The 17,655-nt window shown below is 43.2% G+C and overlaps 1 protein-coding gene across 5 annotated transcripts in view; it reads left to right on the top strand.

Annotated features, from left to right (window-relative positions):
• The first annotated feature begins 479 nt into the window (after positions 1-479).
• Positions 480-17,655, top strand: part of Svil (supervillin) — a 226,297-nt gene continuing 209,121 nt past the window's right edge. For 2 of the 5 annotated variants that reach the window (XM_078023450.1, XM_078023451.1), the window contains exon 1: positions 1,585-1,739. The gene's annotated coding sequence lies outside the window, so the exon portion shown is untranslated. Of the gene's footprint in view, positions 803-1,584; positions 1,855-17,655 lie in introns of those variants that run through there. The other 3 variants (XM_078023452.1, XM_078023454.1, XM_078023453.1) reach the window with 3 other exon arrangements.

Genomic DNA, 17,655 nt, shown 5'->3' with positions numbered 1-17,655 from the left:
TCAGAAACACAGCAGGTGGGGAAAGGGGCAATGATCTTATGTTAACGACACTTGGGGAATTCTGAGATAGCTAAGTTTGAAAAACACTGAGGTAGGCTAAGGTCTCTCGAGACAGGTGGTGGGGGTGACGTGACTTTTCACACTTGTGAGTGGCCCAGCGAAGACAGTCTCCTTAGCAACTGTCTCGAGAGCTACCGCTGCAACGTTCGTCCAGGTTGCCAGGTTTTATCCTTAGAACGGCAGGACACTCAGAGTGCCGGCATTGGGTCTCCAAGGTAAGCGGCACTCCTCTGGCCTCTGCAGCCATCGGTAGTGGCATATGACAGCGGGTGAGAGATCTAAGCCCCGGGAACCCCAACACCCGGGAGCTTCCAGCCCTTGAGCGGGGGCGCGTCCCCGGGCCGGGCCAGGACGGGAGCGCGCCGAGGGGGTGGGTCGGGCTGGGGCCGGACTGACTTGTCGTCCAAGCCACTCAGAACGCCTGGCGGCTGACACCCGGGGGCCCTACAATTAATAACACGGCGCCCGCCTGCCGCTCCGGGAATCGCTTGCTGGCTTTCGGGGAAGGACGCGCCTGGGTTAGCCTGGTCAGCTCCAACTAACTCCCCTCAGGCAGCGGCAGTGACTGGAGGTCGTGCCAATTTCCCCCAGCCTCTCCTGGAGAGCCAGCTTGAGTTGTTGCTACCGAGGTCCCGCGCTAGACTGCGTCTCCCGGATCTCGGGGAACTTCGTGTGGCCGCTGGGCCGGCAGGTGGGCGAGGGCGACCCTGCGGCTGGGGCTGGGCAGGAGCGTGCGGACAAGGTGAGTGGGGTAGGGAAGTTTGGGCTCCTGGTAGCACACACTCAGCTTGGGGGACCCCTCCCCCCCACAGCCGATATATCCTCTCCTTCACTCAGTTCCCCGCCGAAGTTTCTCTCCGGACTTGTGGGAGGCTAAGAAGCTAACCTGCTGGAAGAGTTTGCTCAGGATACACAGCGAGTCAATCGGATAGCCACTCCCTCAGCTTGGTGAACCAAAAATCGACTAGGCTTTCAGCCCCAACTGGGATCCGGGAACCCCCACACCCCCGTGGCTATGACCGCACTTAAAACTTCCCAAACCTTTTCCTAGCCCTGGAACCCGGAGGCGTCCTCCTCCCTTTAATTCAGGCAGCGGAGAGCTACTGAGACACAAGACACAATCTTCACATTCGAACCAGTAAAAACTGCCTTCCCAGTGTTTTAAAATAGGACGCGCACATGCCGGTTTGTCGCCGTTTCCTCCGGACACTTCCTGGGGACAGAGTTGGACCAGCTGGACCGCGAGGGGGGTAACTCAGGGAGCGCGTGCACATCTGTGGTCTGAATCTGGCAGAGAACGGTCCCCTGCGCGCTGGCCGGTGTTCGGGAAGTGGGTGACCCGCGGTGGGAGGAACGGGTGTCCCTGCGCTCGGCTCTGATCCACTTTCTTCCACCTTCTTTGCTCTGTCCCTCGTCGGGTCCCGAGGGTGCTCTCGCCTGGTGGCCCGGCAGAGGGCGCCAGCTCCCGATAGCTGCGGGCTGGCGGAGGGGAGGGGACTCGTGCGAGCCTCCAGGTAAGGAGCGACGTGAATCATCCCGAGAGGGGGGACCCGATCGTAGCGCAGTGGGAAAGAGGCGGGGCGTGACCGGGGCGCTACTGAGAAGTCGGGGCTGTTAAGCCGCTGTCCGGCGGGAAGCCGCGATTCTGCCACCCGGAGGTGAGGAGAAAGCGCAGGAAGGTGAGGAATGTCCCTCGTCGCAGTAGCCTAAGGGCAGAGAACGACAGCTTGGGGCTAAGGCCGACGGACACTACTAGTACGCGCCGCTGCGCCTCCCTGGAGGCTGAAGCCAGAGGTGGGATCAGTTTATTGTGGCTGCTGGCGGTCCTGTCCCGGGAGGAGCGGGAACCTTGGAAGCGCCCGCAGGGAGGGGGCGGCGGGTCCCGGGCTGCTGCCACAGGGTCCTGCAGGCGGCCCACCAGGTCCCGGAGCAGTAACAAAGGCGCGGCGCGGCGCAGCCGCTGCTTCCACCCACTTCCGTCCCCGGCGCGCCCTGGCGCGCGCCGCCGGGAAGAGCGGGCCGGGTTGGGATTTCTCCGTGGAGTTTCGGGAAGTTAGAGAGCTGCCCGTTACGCGGGGAGGAGGGGCGGGGAATAGGGCATCCGGGGGTGTTAGTGTTTAGAACTGCGACTTCGTATATTTCCTCTCTCGCTGTTGCTGACAAATGGCGAGAGCTGCAGGGGCTCCCGACCCCTACCCCACTCTCAGCGACCTGCGCGGGTTTGAACTAGGCGCGCCGGTCTCTTTGCCACCACCGCTCGCCCATGCCCCTCCCTGCTGTGTAAACGCCCTAGCGGACTCCCTGGTGGGGAGTGGTTTAGTCCTCTGGTGGCAATCCGGAGCCCCCAGCACCTCTTGAAGGCAGTAATTGCATTACTGTGAGTGAGAGGCGGGGAGGCTCCAGTCCAGGCCACAATCTGGGTCAGGTGCGTAGTTAAGCGCTTCTGGCATAGGCCATCCAAATCCTTTGAAGTCTGACGGTTTATTACAATTGGAAGTTCCTCGGAAGGGGAGAGGCCAGCTGGGACAATTAAAGGAGCTCCTTGCCAACCACCCCACCTCTATCCACGAGGTTTGTGGTAACTTTATGCAGATCGAGCACACGTGCAAATATTACCCTGAAAATGTCAGACACAGCGTCTCTGCTGGCGCCAGATGTTTCCAGGACCTGTACTAGAGAGGAGCAAGAGCTGCAAAGAGAAAGCCAGGTCCTCTCTGCGGGTGTGAATCCCAACCCCCAATAGACAGTAGAGGAAATTCATCTTTTCATGTGTTGTCTAATTCCAAACCCTTGTAAAGAAAGGGCAGGAACCAGCTTTGATGAATGCCTAATACAAGAGAGAATCTTACATACTTTGGAAGAATTTTCACTTTGCTCTTTTAAACGGCACAGCCTCATCCCAGAAGGTTATTTCTGTTTTACAAATGAAGAAACTGAGGCCTAAGGAGGTTAACAGACCTGGGTGAGGTGGCACACATCAGTAATCCCAGCTATTTAGGAGGCTGAGGCAGAGTGAATGATCACAAATTCCACGCCAGCCTCAGCAATTTAGTGAGACCAGGTCTCAAAATTAAAAAAAAAGAAGTAACTTGGCGGTGAAGCACCCCTACTGAAAACAGACAAACAAGCCCATGAGTTCTGTTCCAAAGAGGACTGCTTACTTGTTCCAATTTCTTTGGCAAAGGCTGTTACTGAAGATTTTTTTTTTTAATGGATTACTGGCTATACAGTATAACCCCAAGTTAAGGTTTGATTCTGTTAGGCATTAAGGTTTGATTGACTTTCCACACATTTTTGGCTTCTATTATTGCCAGCATCTCAACTAAACCAACTCTTAAAGCTTAAGGTTTATGAAAAGCCACCTTCTCAAAATCTTTAGAATTATATGACAATTCCACAGAGTGTCAGAAGTAGCTGCCCTTTACTTTGTGTGCTATTTCATTAGGCAGGTGAGTCTGGCCTCAGGAACTGTACAGAGTATGGAGCTCTGTTTGCCTTCCCTGTTGCAAGGAGCTGGAGTTTCTTGCCCTGTTTAAACTGTGTGAGGGATATTGCCACTGTGCTGAATGTGTGTTTAAAGTTAAGTGAGGTCTCTTTGCAAATAATAGGCAACCTTACAAACTGATAAGTTAACCCTCCAAATTACTTCTGAGGGTCTAACAATATGCTTAATCCATACACTTCTATGCAACACAGAGCTCAGTTTTAAAATATAGGATTTTGGTATTGTGATGGTTATTTAAAATGCATTGCCTCAGAGAAAAAGGCTTGAAACTCATGACAGTCTATGACTCAGAATGTCCTACTGCCCTGCCATTCATGGAGATAGCAAGGCATGATGAGAAAGGGCAAACCTCTGAAGTCAGAATGGCTGGGTTCAAATGCTGCCAGCACCATTTATTGCTCTGCAACCTTGGACAATGGCTTACCCTCTCTGAACTCCACTTTCTTCCTTTAAAACAGGGGTGGCTAATAATGGTGGTTCCTGATTTCAAGCTCAAGGGTTGAATTAGATAATCCACATAAGGCACTTTGCACAGTGGCTAGCGCACAGTAGCTGCTCAATACATGTTAACTAATAATGGTATTGTTTGAGAATAGACTCCTACTTTTTCCCCTTCTGCTGTTCATCTGGAGAAGTAAAGTAAGATGATAGCTGTCTCAAACTCACTATTTTTCGTCAACACTGCAATATTGTGCAGTTAGGGATTTCCTCTTCTTTTTGTCAGCAAGTTGAGGGGGGCAGAAGAGGTTAGTAGTGATGGGAAAGTTTGCTAAAGGAATTTACAAGAGACTGTGTGAGTGTAGGGCTTTCTTCCTGCTTTTGCCACTATGTAATTTTGTGGCTACCCCTCCAGCCATTTCCCTTTCCTTTAAATTTAAAGCCAGTATCCAAATGACTAAGATGGCAGGGCTTTAACAAAATTAGCTGAAAGCCAAACAAACTATAGAACAGGTAGCAAGAATTCTCTTTTTTGATTGATTAGTGATCTATAGTACTAAAAAAAAATCTGCTTCTGTGAAAACTATAGTGGCTTAAACTTGGACAGAAGGACCATCTTTTTGGAAAATAGAATATTTTCTGAAAGTCTGTTTAAAGGCAAGCCACCAAGTTGATAAGAGGAAGGAGAGTTTGGTATGTAATATTTCAAAAATATTTGCTGAAATAGAGTAAATTATTTTTGATTAGAAAATTGCTAAACTACCTTAGAAGATAACAGAATGAGGTACAAGTCAGTTAAGCTGAACAAGTAGGGCACAACCAGTGTCCCTATTTCATGTGTGAAAACACTTGAAAGGTTTTCAATTCAGGAAACCTAAGTGGAGAATTAGTTTTCTTTTTTGCTGTTTTATAATTCTGGACTTTGTGCTTCTATGTTTTAAATGATCAATTATGAGCTAAAACACTAGAAACTGTATAATAAATTAAACAATGGATGGTATGGTTTTGGTAAAAGTTATCTTTCTGTTTACATGTGGGAGTAAGAGAAGGATCATCATTATGTAGGGTTGAGCTCCGATGTGAAATGCAGCTTTCTCTCACCCTGGAAAATGAGCTGAGTGTGTAACCACTTGGCAGCTGGTAAAGGGTTAGGAGCAAGATCCCCCTCTTTTGTGCATCTTGCTCCATTTGTAGCCACTTGCGCTCCCACTGTGAAGTCAGAAGCAGCTGCCGGGCATGCGCCAGACCTGCTCTGGGCTGTCGCTTCCTTTGTAGGGAAGATAAACAGGCAGCGTTATTTTGGATCACATAGCAGCTTGTTCAAAAGCATCTTGCATTCCCCAGCTGTTCCACAACTACTTCTCCTATGGGAAGGAACTTGCCAGCTGCTGGGGCAACTGTACTTACATTTGCTGCTTTTGTTCAGTAACCAAGGAAGGTAAAAAAATCCAGGAGCCTTTGTTAAACTGTAGCGATTGTAAATAGTCCTTATTTGTTTCTATTATGTCAATGTTATTCCAGACAAAGTCTGTCAGGAGAGAAGATTTAAAAGGAAATGTCACAATTAACATTTTTTTCAAATTAATGTTTTGTTTTGTTTTTAATGTTTAGGAAAACCAGACTGTGTATAGTTTTTCTATATTTAAAACCTAGGTGGCTTTTATATTTCATTAATGAATAAAGGAATGGAGCTGATATCAAATTAAAAAAATGTTTTGCCATATGAATCAGGTTTAATTCTATAATTCTTCTATTGCATTAAATAGTTTTGTGTTTTCAGACAAGAAGTTATTTTTGCATTTGTTAGGGCTGGAAGGAAGGTACTCACTTGCTTTGGCAGTGAGAGAATTTGAATTTCTAAGAAGCTGTTACTTTTACCCAAGGTGATCTGGCTGTTTGGTTTAATTCAGCCAGGCTTATGTTGAGTATTTACAAGGTGACAGGCCTGGGGAACCTGTGAAGATGAATAAGGTTTGGGCCCAGACACAGTGGGCTCCTGTTTAGAAACAGCAGACATAAACCAATAGGGAAACTGGGAGAGCTGTGGTAGAGGCAGGCCCTTTTTGTGATCATACCTCTTCAGGCACCTCTGTGTTTTCAGAACAGTGTTGTAATCATGACAGCTCCCATAAATCCAGAGTTTAGCAAACTGATGCCCCAGGAGGAAGGAAGTCAAGGAGGAAAGTCTGGGTCCAGTATGACAGAAGGGGCATTCTATGGTATGTCAAAGTTTGAGTACATGTACTTAAGGTCTTGTATTCCTGTAAAGACACCTGTCTCACCTTAGTCTTTGAGCCTCCTAGCTCCTGCCTGGCACTGTAAGACATCTTACCTTCCTCATCACTGTGAATGGTGAATAAACGACCGTCTAGTAGCTATAGTATAAATCACAGTTACTTATTGGGATTCCATCAGCTTCAATCCCCTTTGTTCTATAAGAGGTTATAAAATAAACGGTAATCACTTGGACATGTATCAAACCCTCTGACTCTGAGTCTCCTCTAACTCTTAGGGGCCCTGGTTCTGGAAACTGCTGTTGCTTCAGGTCCCCTAGTGACTCATAGTTGCTGAGTCGGACCTGCAATTCTAAGCTCTTTAATCTCCTTCTGGGCTCTTTCTACACATTCATGTATCTTCTACTTCATCCCTTTTGCACATTCATAGCAGATTTTTACATTGTTTCGGTTTTCAGTTGGTTTTGACTGCCATTTTCATTTGAGACTCAAAATCCCCAGTAGGTTCTTAGGGCTGATGACCTGGGGCTCCCGTTTTGCAGAAGAGGAAACTGAGTCTCTACATTCGATAACCAGGCCTCGGCTAGCACAGAACTTTCATCTCCTGACTCAGAATCCGGCACTCTCCCTGGCTAAATCTTGAAAGGGTCAAAATAGACATTAAAAAAAAAAAATGGTTTAAAGGTCATTTGTTCCTAAGGCTTTTTGTGCTTGCTCTGACTATAACGGATCTTCCTGGTTTTTCACTGGGTGCATTACTGGGATAAATCTCTCGTTACACTTCTCTGCACAGTGCAGTTGTTCTCTTCTCCTGTTGTGTTTTAAGTCTTGTCTCCCAAACGCACAGCTGCCATCTTTCTAACACATGCATCCCTGCTCCTTTCAGGGGCAATTTCATATTGAAGCATCAGGTGATTTATTCTGATTTAATGGTTTGGGATGCTAAAAAATTCTCCATGGTATCAGATACAGAAGGAAGGTCAAAGTTAACCCATCTTGTCTTTTCCACAGAAGGACTATTGGAAAATGAGCCATTTCCCCCTGGAAGTGGTGACCATGGTGTCCCCTTAGCATTGGACACTTTAGAGTTTAGAAACGGCAGCCATTTATTTTACCACAGGAGGAAGATGATGGTGAGCTTTGTGGGTGCAGCCACAGAGAGCCCCTGCTTTGCTTAGGATAGCTCCAGTATTCCTTGTGCAGCTGCAGTCTTGCTTCGTTACCTGTACCTAGTGGCCCCTCTCCACACCCCCAAATGTGGGCAGCTTTCTCTTCATTCTGCCACCTTTGTTTTCCCTTTGACATTCTGCCCCTCCGGTTCCTGGTTGCTGCTGCTTGGCCACCTCCCTGCAGTCTAAGGTTTCAAGCGTCTTAGGGACGCATTTGCCTTAGATGCCCTTATCTCCATCTGTCATGGGTGTTTAATTGCTTCCCCCCACTATCCAGCCTGCTCTTGACTTGGGGTAAGTTTCTCCCCACCCCCGACTGTCCTTTCTGGTTACTTCTGTCTGCTCTTGCTTTGGCTGATTCTGCTGCCCCCCTTTCTGCTCCTAGTGCTGCTGACCCTTTGTGTCCACAGTTTCCCAGGCTCTCCAATGCATGGCTTTGTTTCTTTCCAGGCTGTTCTGCTCTTTCCTCCTCCCCTTCCTCCTTTTCGGCAGTGCTTGTTAATTGATATATTCTTTTCCCTTTATTTTCCCAACAATTTGCAGACCCTTCTGCCTTTGTCCTGAGTTGATCCCATTTGGCTGTCACCTGAGTTAAGTATAATTATTACATTATATACACCCATCAGAGTTTTTATTTCGAGGGAACTTTTGCTTTTCAAAATACTTCTTTGGAACTGAAACTTGGAAACACCCATTTTGAAACTGGTCAGGTCAGGTCATTTTAAAGACCTGAACTTTGGGGGAAGATTGAAATTTATTTTGGCTTTCCTTTCATGTGGCAGTACCTGAAAGTAACTGAAATGTAAGCTTATTTTGGATAACCTTTCCTTTACAAATGGAAATTGTACACACACACAGAGCAAAATTAATGTTTGGGCTCTCTCTCTTTTTTCTTCCTTCAAATGATGTTTCTGGAGAATCTTGGGAGGGAGTTTGTGCTTTGTGGCCAGTTTGGGTTTGCATAAGTCATGAACAATTTGTTATATTAAGACTGTACTGGACTAGGCGCAGTGGCACATGCCTGTAATCAATCCCAGGGACTTGGGAGTTTGAGGCAGGATGATCAAAAGTTCAAAGCCGGCCTCAGCAACTTAGTAAGGTCCTAGGCAACCTTGTGAGACCTTGTTTCCAAATAAAAAATAAAAAAGAGCTGGAGATATGGCTCGGTAGTTAAGCACCCCCTGAGTTCAATCCTGGGCAGCCCACCCCTCAAAAGAAAAGACTGTACTGGGTCCTTTTGTTTATAAGGTTGTTAGAGATATGTCCTAACCATGATCCTGTGTCCACAATCATATACTGGAGAGAAAGTTTTAGGAAACCATTGTAAGATTGACCCTGACTAGGGAATCTTTATATTTCCCCAAGCCATGAACAGGGAGGGCTATGCCCAGTATCAGGAATAGATCATCTGGCTCCTGAATGTTCTTGCTCTGCCTTGTGGCAGAGGCTGCAGGGAGGACAGTATGGCTGCCACTGGGCGTGGCCATGGTTATGCTCTCTGGAGCCTCCCCATCTGTGCAGTGAATAAGAAATTGCTCTTTCTTTCTTTTCTTTTCTTTTTTCTTTTTTTTTTTCTTATACTAGGGATTGAACCCGGGGTGCTTATCTACTGAGCCACATTCTCAGCCCATTTTATTATTTATGTTTATTTAAGACAGAGTCTTGTGAAGCTTGTTCTTTCTGTCTTATATAAAAAAGAGAAAGACATAGTTACCTAATTTACATTTCTCCTTGCTTTACTTTTTTTTCAAGTTATGAAAAAAAAATAAAAGGACTTACCTATGCCCCAATTAAATTTGGTTCTTTAATTTCTCAGTTAAACCAAAGCACAGTTTTCTTGCCCAAGTAGATATGGGGGCTCTGTTTACAACGGTGGGATAGGAACTGATGTTTCAGTGTGGACTGTACCATACGAGCCCAAGGGCTATTCATTTCAGTGATGTTCTTTAACGGATGCTGCTGAACGTGGAATCAGGATGTGGCCGCCCACTTCTGTTAACCTAGTCGGGTTGCCCATCTATAATGACATCTGGAGAAAGGTTCTTGAGATTGGAATTATGTAGAAACGAAAGCGCTCAGACTGTTGGTTCCATCACTCATTTGTTCAGCTAACATTTCTCAGCCACATGGCATATATACATGTGTGTGTACAGGTGTGTGTGATGCGCATGGACATCTGCGTACATTCTTGGTGTTGAGAATGCATTGTAGAATGAAGCTGGCCCTCACAGAACTCACAGTTGGGGATACAGCTAAAGAAAATCAGCATAGGTGCTGTGATGGAAGCACGTTCCAGATGTAATGGAGACACAGGAGGATGCCTTGGTGGGGGGCTGCTGCTGCTGAAACCTGCTGCTTGCCAGGCCCTATGCTGCGGACTTGGCTTTCTCCCTCCTTCAATCAGCACTGTCTTATTAAGTAGAAGCCTTGGTAGGTTAAGTATCTCAAAGGAGGTCAGACAATACACAGTGGAGTCTGAGTTTGAACTTGGATCCAAGGTCATGAACCTTCTTGCAGTAAACGAGAGGTTTTCTATCAGTGTATTCCTAGGTATACTTGTCCTCTACAGCTAGGAATCTATGTAACCACCGTGGTACATCGGTCACTGCATGTAGTTGTTATGTATGTGTTGTATTTAGATCTTCAATGTCCCCCAGGGGCCCTTCTGTTAAACATAGGTGGTCACTGTGGTACTGTTGATAGGTGGTGGAACCTTTAGGAGGTGGGGCCTACTAGAAAGAAAGTTAAGTCATTTGGGGTGTGCCCTTGAAGGAGATGTCAGTATATCAGCCCCCCTCCCTTTCTGTCTTTCCTGGTTGCTTTGAGTTGAGCAGTTTTCCTCTACCACATGCTCCTTGCTTGTTACAGACCCAAAGACAGAACCCTTGGACAGAAACTTCAGAACCCTGAGCTGAAAAAAATTTTTTTTTTTCCTTCTTATAAGTTGATTTTTCTCAGCTATTTTGTCACAGTGATGGAAAGTTGACTAATACATTAATGATGGAAGAAGAAAGCCCGGAGCCATTTTGTCTGAAGGATGTACAGTGGTGATTTCACTAGCTCTGCCACTGTATAAAGGAAATCCATGGTAACCTGGTCTAAAGAGTTCCTCCGAGTCTGTGATTATGCATTTTCTTCTCTGAGTGTCCCTGACATTCAGTAATCTGGCAACTGTATTTCTAGAGACTTTTCTTTCACTCTGTTAAATATTCCAGAGACTACCAGTGACAATAATGTCACCCAGGAGAGACTGTAGCCCCACAACTCTGTCTTCTGGGTGCTGTGCCTTATGCCAGCAGCCTTGAATTTCTGCCTTGATGTTCTCAACTGTGCTTGGGTGAGGAGAGTGGTGCTATTTCAGCCCTGCTGAAGGGAAGGGTAACTTCCTCATTAGGGCCTGTTCTTCAGTGGACCCTTCACTGAGCAGGAGCATGCCTGCCAGGACACGCCCCTGCGGTGCTATTGGTTCACTTCACCGCCATCATGGTGGAGTCCGCACTGTCCCTCCACGTTTCTGCCTTCTAAGGATAGCAAGGCTCTGTATTTCTGATAACACCCAGCTGTGGCTGTTAAAAATACTGGCCAGGCAGGTTGGAGGAAGCCCATTGCCTTTTGAAACAAAGGAGAGAATTGAAAGGGAAGTTGAATCCTGTCTTCTTCTAGAAGAGACCAAGGGGACACCTGTAGCTTATTCAGGATGACTTATGCTGCGCCTAAGGAAGAGACTTTGACAAGCATTTGTCTGTCCTGTTTCTGTTTCAGATGTGGCTTTTGGTAGGGATACAAGTAGAAAGCCAGACCTCTGTTCCTGGTCTGTGTATCCTAATGAGGAAATTCCACAGGTGAACATGCTTTTATTTAAAGACTACAATTCTTTTTTTAATCCATCAGATTTTAAATCCAAATGCTCTGAGAATAAGGCTAAGAGTTTACATTCCTGGAAAAAGTGATAGATCATGAAGTCAAATTTAGAGAGGACTTATTTCAAACAATTTTAGACTGTTTCTGTTCAACTTCTAAAAATTAACTTGATATCACATTTTTAAGTGGGGGATGTGTGTGTGTGTGTATATATATATATTTATATATATATATATTTATATATATATATATATATTTTTTTTTTTGGTACTGAGATTGAGCCTTGAGTTTCCAGGAAAAAGAAAAACATATTATATGCTTGACAAGAAAATTGTATGGTTGGAAAATGTTTTGGTTGATTATTTATGTAAACCCAACATCTGTGTGTTAAAAAAATAACTTCCTCATCATTTTTTAAAAAACTACAAGCTTTCATCGCGTGGCATTTATTTTTTTCTGTACTTGGTTCTCACAGTGCTGGAGGAAAACACAAGTTAGTTACAGCAGTGAAAGCACTTTATTTTTTTTCCATGTGAAAATTGGTTCCATCTTTTGTAGCTTGGCTTCCAAAAACAAAAACAACACTGCTGCCACCCCCCCCCCTCTCCCCTCCCCCCAAAAGAAGAATCTTAGAAAATACTGCAGACTTATTGTGGGAAACTTCTCACTTTTCCTTTGAGCACAGATACTGGTTCTAGGTTCAGATCACACCCATATCTGGTTGTAGCACCATCTTTATTTTTCTGGGTACTCCATACCCAGAGTCTTCAATACACATTTTCTTCTCACTTCCTACTTCAGCCTGAAGTTGGCTTTGCCAAGTTCAGTGCTGTGTTCGCATAATCTTCACCCAACCCTTTTTCTCATCCAAGATTTTTATCCTCTTTGGTTGCCAGATTCACATGGATTGCTTATAGTTTACCCAACAATGGGTTTTCTGTTTAATGTTTTCATATTTTCCAAATGGTTTTCCCATTGTTTGGGATTTTAGGGACAACTAAGGAGAGTTAATGAGCAGAGTTGCTTCCATTGTATTTAGGTTTGCTGAATTCATTTTCATCGCCAAATGTAGGTCAATATGAGGATATCTATGATTTAGTATTTTAAGATTTTGGTACAAGTAAGGGAGTGAAGATGAGCTAAAAGATGAAAAGAATTGGTGTCACTGTATGAAAGAATTTTTCTCTTTCAAGATATTTTTCTTCTCTTCCTCCCCCTTCCTCTTCTTCCCCTCCTCTCCTCCATTATTTATTTCTGCTTGTTCCTCACCTCCATCATCTCTTCCCTCCCCTCCATCATTATCTGCACTTCATCATCTTCTCTTTCTCTTCTTCCTCCATCATCTCTTCCTCCACTTTTGAAGCATTGTTCATAGTCTGGTTGGACAAACATCTCTTGCTAACAATAATGCTTTCTTAACAATGAATACTGAAAGTTTCAGGAAAGTACTATAAAAATGACTTATATTTCACAAGCATATATATATATATATATATATATATATATTTTTTTTTTTTTTTTTTTGGTCCCGGGGATTGAACTCAGGGGCACTCGCCCACTGAGCCACATCCCCAGCCGTATTTTGTATTTTATTTAGAGACAAGGTTTCACTTAACTCCTTGCTTTAGCTGAGGCTAGCTTTGAACTCAGGATCCTCCTGCTGAGCCTCCCAAAGCTGCTAAGTTTATAGGAGTGTACCGCTGTGCCCAGCTCATAAGCATTTTGAAATCACAGTTGAAGTGGAGATGCTTATTCAAATTTTAAAATATTTATGGAGCACTTTTGTATGCAAGGCATTCTGCTAGGCATTGTCATGTATCTCAATCACAATCATTAGGTAAAGTATTTTGACTATGCGGATGAGCGATATCAAGGCTCACAAAGGTAAATGGTTGGTCAAAGCCATGTATCTACTGGGGGACATAATTGAGAGTTAAATCTGGATCTTTTGCTGCTAAAGTCACATTCATTTGTCAGTGCACTAAGCTCATAAATAAGTGGTAGTATACCAAAATGAAGATCATGCATGTAATAGAGGATTCCAGAAGTGCGGCTTAATGAAAAAACAGTAAAAATTAAGCTGTCAATTTTGGGTTGGAGTTTTTAGTGCCCTTAAGTTGAGTTTGGAGGCTAGGATTCAAGTGTCTCCCTGCTCTTAGCTAAAGACATTTATTGTCCCAGATTTTAGTACAACTCATAGTGAAAACTCTGTTTTATGTGTGTGTGTGTGTGTGTGTGTGTGTGTGTGTGTGCGCGCAAGTGTGTGTTTGTGTGTGAATGTGCACATCTTGCAAAGAGAAGTTTGGTGCTAATGTGGAAAGAATTCTAGCTGAAAAAAGCCTGGAAAATGATCACTGAACTGTTTTATTTCTTTTCTTTAAATAGCGTTATTGAGGTATAATGTTGCCACAGTTTTCTTAACCTTCTAGTTAGGTTTTTGGGAGAAAGTTCAGGTCAGTGTTAAGCCACAATTTCTTAACTTCCAGGGCTCTATGATACAATCTTAGATAAATTACTCAAACCTTTCTTGATATTTGCAGAAATAATAGTAATGTAGTAATTTGGGAGATGTTTGTATCTTAAAAACTTGTGCAAGAGAGAATACATAACTTTAAAAAGTAGACCAACACTAGCTGGATCATTTAATCATGTTTCCCCCTCCAGTTACCTCTTGATATTCTGTATTAACAGAAGGAACACAGCATCATAGTCATTCAAAATAATTCCTTGAATTTAAGTATGGTTTATGTGTCTACATGTATCTCATTTTATTTTACTTTATAAGATGAATAGTCCATGCCCTCAGATCTTTCTTTTATAGATGAGGAAATTTAGGCCCACACAAAAAGACTGTTAGGTTCCAGACTACCAGGCACTAGGCATCACAGGATCCATCCTGGAACCCAGGTCTTTGGATGCCTAGCCCTGTTTTTTTCCACTCTGAATTTCATTGAGCCAGTGACAAATGATAGAGATTTTCCAGTGTGTTTCTTAAAAAACCTTAAAATAGTTATGGTTATTTCTGATATTCTACTTACCACCATTTAAAACTTGATTATAAAGCGGTCCAACTTCTTTTCTTTGTTAATCTGTCATGAGATGTAAGGCAACAGCTGTTGGAAGAGTATAAGTTACCACCATAAATAGAGTAAAGCTCTTCATTGAGGGTTGGAAGGAAAAGTTTGGCTCAGTTGAATGATGCCTCAGGATTTTCAGTGATCAAAATGGAGAGGCTGACTTTGCTGTTGAAGGTATTGACTTTCCTGGTCTTTACTGGGATTATTCAAGCAGATGTGCTGGAGAGCTAATCTCTGCTCCGGGGGTGTTCACACTGACTAGTCAGTGCATGTAGAAGAGGAACTGATGTTTACTGAGCATGTTATGCTACGTGCTAGGCAACATCTATACCTTACTTTATAACGGCTGTTAGTGTAGTCCTGTAAGGAGTACAGTAAGTCTTGTGGAGTTGTAATTTAATCGGTGGGGCTTGTGTTATTTCCAGTTCTGTTAGAAAAGTCCAGTCTCTTTCCACTAACTCTGTCATCTCCAAATGCTGTGATTTATGTTTTAAGATTAGCTTTCCTGAAAATACCTTCTCCTCTAAGTCTGACCAGTGACAAATGATAGATATTTTCCAGTGATAGAGATTTTCTCAGCATAGAATTCAGATAATGGTTATGATGATACCAGTTGGAAGTCAAAAGACTCTTCTTTTTGTTTAAACGGCTTTCTTGAGGTGTAACGTTGCCACTGTTTTCGTAACCTTCTAGTTAGGTTTTTTGAGGAAAGTTCAGGTCAGTGTTTAGCCACCATTTCTTAACTTCTGGGGCTTTATGATATGATCTTGGATAAATTGCTCAAACCTTTCTTGATATTTGAGGAAAAATCAACCTGAATCTGGACTGTGTGCTCATTATAAGTAGCATAGGGCAGTGGTCCTCAAACTTTAATGTGCATATATGGCACTTGGTGATCTTATTTCCATCTTTCATGCATTTACTGATTGTCTACTTGTTCAATCAGAAGTCCAGAAAGCAGCGTAGAAATGTGATTGTGATTGTGAACTTGTCTGTTTCTCTTTGTAGTTCTGTCAGTTTTTGTTCAATGGGCAGACAGTCCCAACTTATGGTGGTTTTATTTAATGATTTTTGGGCTCTCCGACAGTGTGAAAGTGATACACATTCAGTACAAATCAAGCATCAAGTTTTGATTTTGATCTTTTCCCAGGCTAGTGATACTCTTTTGAGGTACATGGCAGCACAGTGAGCTGTAGCTCCAACAGCCATATGATCATGGGGGAAAACAGCTGATATTCTACAGTGCCCCCATTTGGGGATGTTCTTTTGTGTTTTTGCATCCCTTCCCATCATGGCTACAAAATGCTTGTGTGTGTCCATGAGATATTCAAAACGTCATTATAAAAGAGCCTTTGGGATAGATAGCTTTGCCCAACTGGAGGTTGACGTTAGCATTTGGAACTGCTGTAGGGTAGGCCAGGTTAAGCGACATAAGTTTCCTATGTGCGATGTATGGAATGGATTTTGACTCCATCTTATTTTCAACTTAGGTTGGGTATGTCAGAACACAACCCCAATGTAAGTGGAAGACCATCTATATTTAGATGTACAACTACTGAAGTGAATAAATGATTAGGATTTTTATGTCCTATTGATGAATTGGCCACTTGCCATTATGAAGGGATCTTCTTTCCATCAACTGATATTCTTTTCTCCAGAATATGCTTTGCCTGATTTTCATAAGGCCACTTCAGTTTTCTTTGGATTCGTGTTGCATGGCGTATCTTTTTCTATCCTTTTACTTTAAAACGACTGTGTCTTTATATTAAAGTGCACTATACCTTTGAATCTTATTACATGTAACTATTGATAGAGCTAATCTTAAATCTATCATTTTGATAGTTGTTTTCTTTATAGCTTATCTGTTCTTCCTTGCTATTTCCTATTTTTTCTGCCTCCTTTTGGAATTATTCAAATATCTTTTATGAATTCATTTTCTCTCCTTAGCTTATTGGCTGTATCTCTTTGTTTAGCTATTTTAGTGATTGCTTTAGTAAGTAAGTATACATCTTTAACTTTTGCAGATTGACAGTTTCTCCCTTTTAGTTCTTAAAGCGGCATCATTTTAAACATAAGCCATGTGTTTCTCAGTACCTACTAAACCTGAATTGAGAGTTTTTCCAAAATGTCTGGTGCAGGTACTATTTTCACCTGTGGCTGAGCACTAGCTGCTGCTCTCACTCATCTTTTCTGGTGTGCTTTTCCCAGCCACAGGAAGTTTGCTTATGTACATGTACTGAATACTTGAGGATTGAGATCTCTTGTGTCCTCTCTGTGCGCAGTTCTCTCCCTTTTGGTACCCTTTCTTACAAATCCTAGGTGCCTAGGTTTCCCCATACTCTGTGTCCTTCATGCAGGGAATCTGCTGGACTTTCCCCGAGTTATCCCTCCCTGTGTTTCTGCCTAGAAATCTCTCTAGGTGATACGCTTGCACAGTCGGACACTCATCTCATTTGCTTCCTGATGTCCTGTGTCCTGAAACCATTATACAATATATTTGACAGGTTTCTCCTTTCACCCCTTACCACCTCCTAGTCGCCGGGCAAAAAGAATTTAAATGTGCCTTCTTTTTTTTTTTTTTTTTTCCCCATTTTGACCAAACCTAGGATTTTTGTTAAAATTTAGGTTCTATTTAGTACATTTTGTCTAAGGCCTCAGACTCTATATTTCTAAGAAATTTTCAAATGATAGCAGGGCTTCTGGGAAAAGATTGCTTTAAGTAACTAGAAATTTTAACTATTCAATAGATATATAACATGAGCCACATCTGTAATTGGGATTTCTTTCTTTTGTGCTACTGGGAATTGAACCAGTAGTTACCACCAAGCTACACTCTCAACCCTTTTTTATTTTTTATTTTGAGACAGTTGTGGAGGCTGGCCTCAAACTTGTATTCCTCCTGCTTCAGCCTCCACGGTAACTGGGATTACAGACATGTGCTGCCAGGCCCAGCATAATTTGAGATTTCTTAGTCGTTACATTAAAACATAAGGAGAAACAGGTGAAACTAATTTTAACAATCTGTTTTCCTTAATCTACTGTATTCAAAATGTTATTGTTGCAGCAGAAATCTGTGTAGAAATATAAATGAGACATTTTTTTCTTTCTCTTTTTGGTAGTTAAGTCTTGAAATTTGGCATATATGTTACAGCTATATGAGATCTAAATTCATATATAAATTTTCATCTGAAACACCTGGTCTGTATTTAGATTTCATAAAACTTATAGTTGAATTGTAACCAACTTCCAGATGTACTTAAGTTTCCCAGCTGCTGAATCAAGTGTCAAAATAATCACTTCCCATTAATATT

This window comes from Ictidomys tridecemlineatus, chromosome 10 (genome assembly GCF_052094955.1).
Source record: "Ictidomys tridecemlineatus isolate mIctTri1 chromosome 10, mIctTri1.hap1, whole genome shotgun sequence".
In the NCBI taxonomy this organism is placed as follows: Eukaryota; Metazoa; Chordata; class Mammalia; order Rodentia; family Sciuridae; genus Ictidomys; species Ictidomys tridecemlineatus.
Note: the sequence above shows the minus strand (reverse complement) of the source record. Positions and strands in the feature narration are given on the sequence as shown.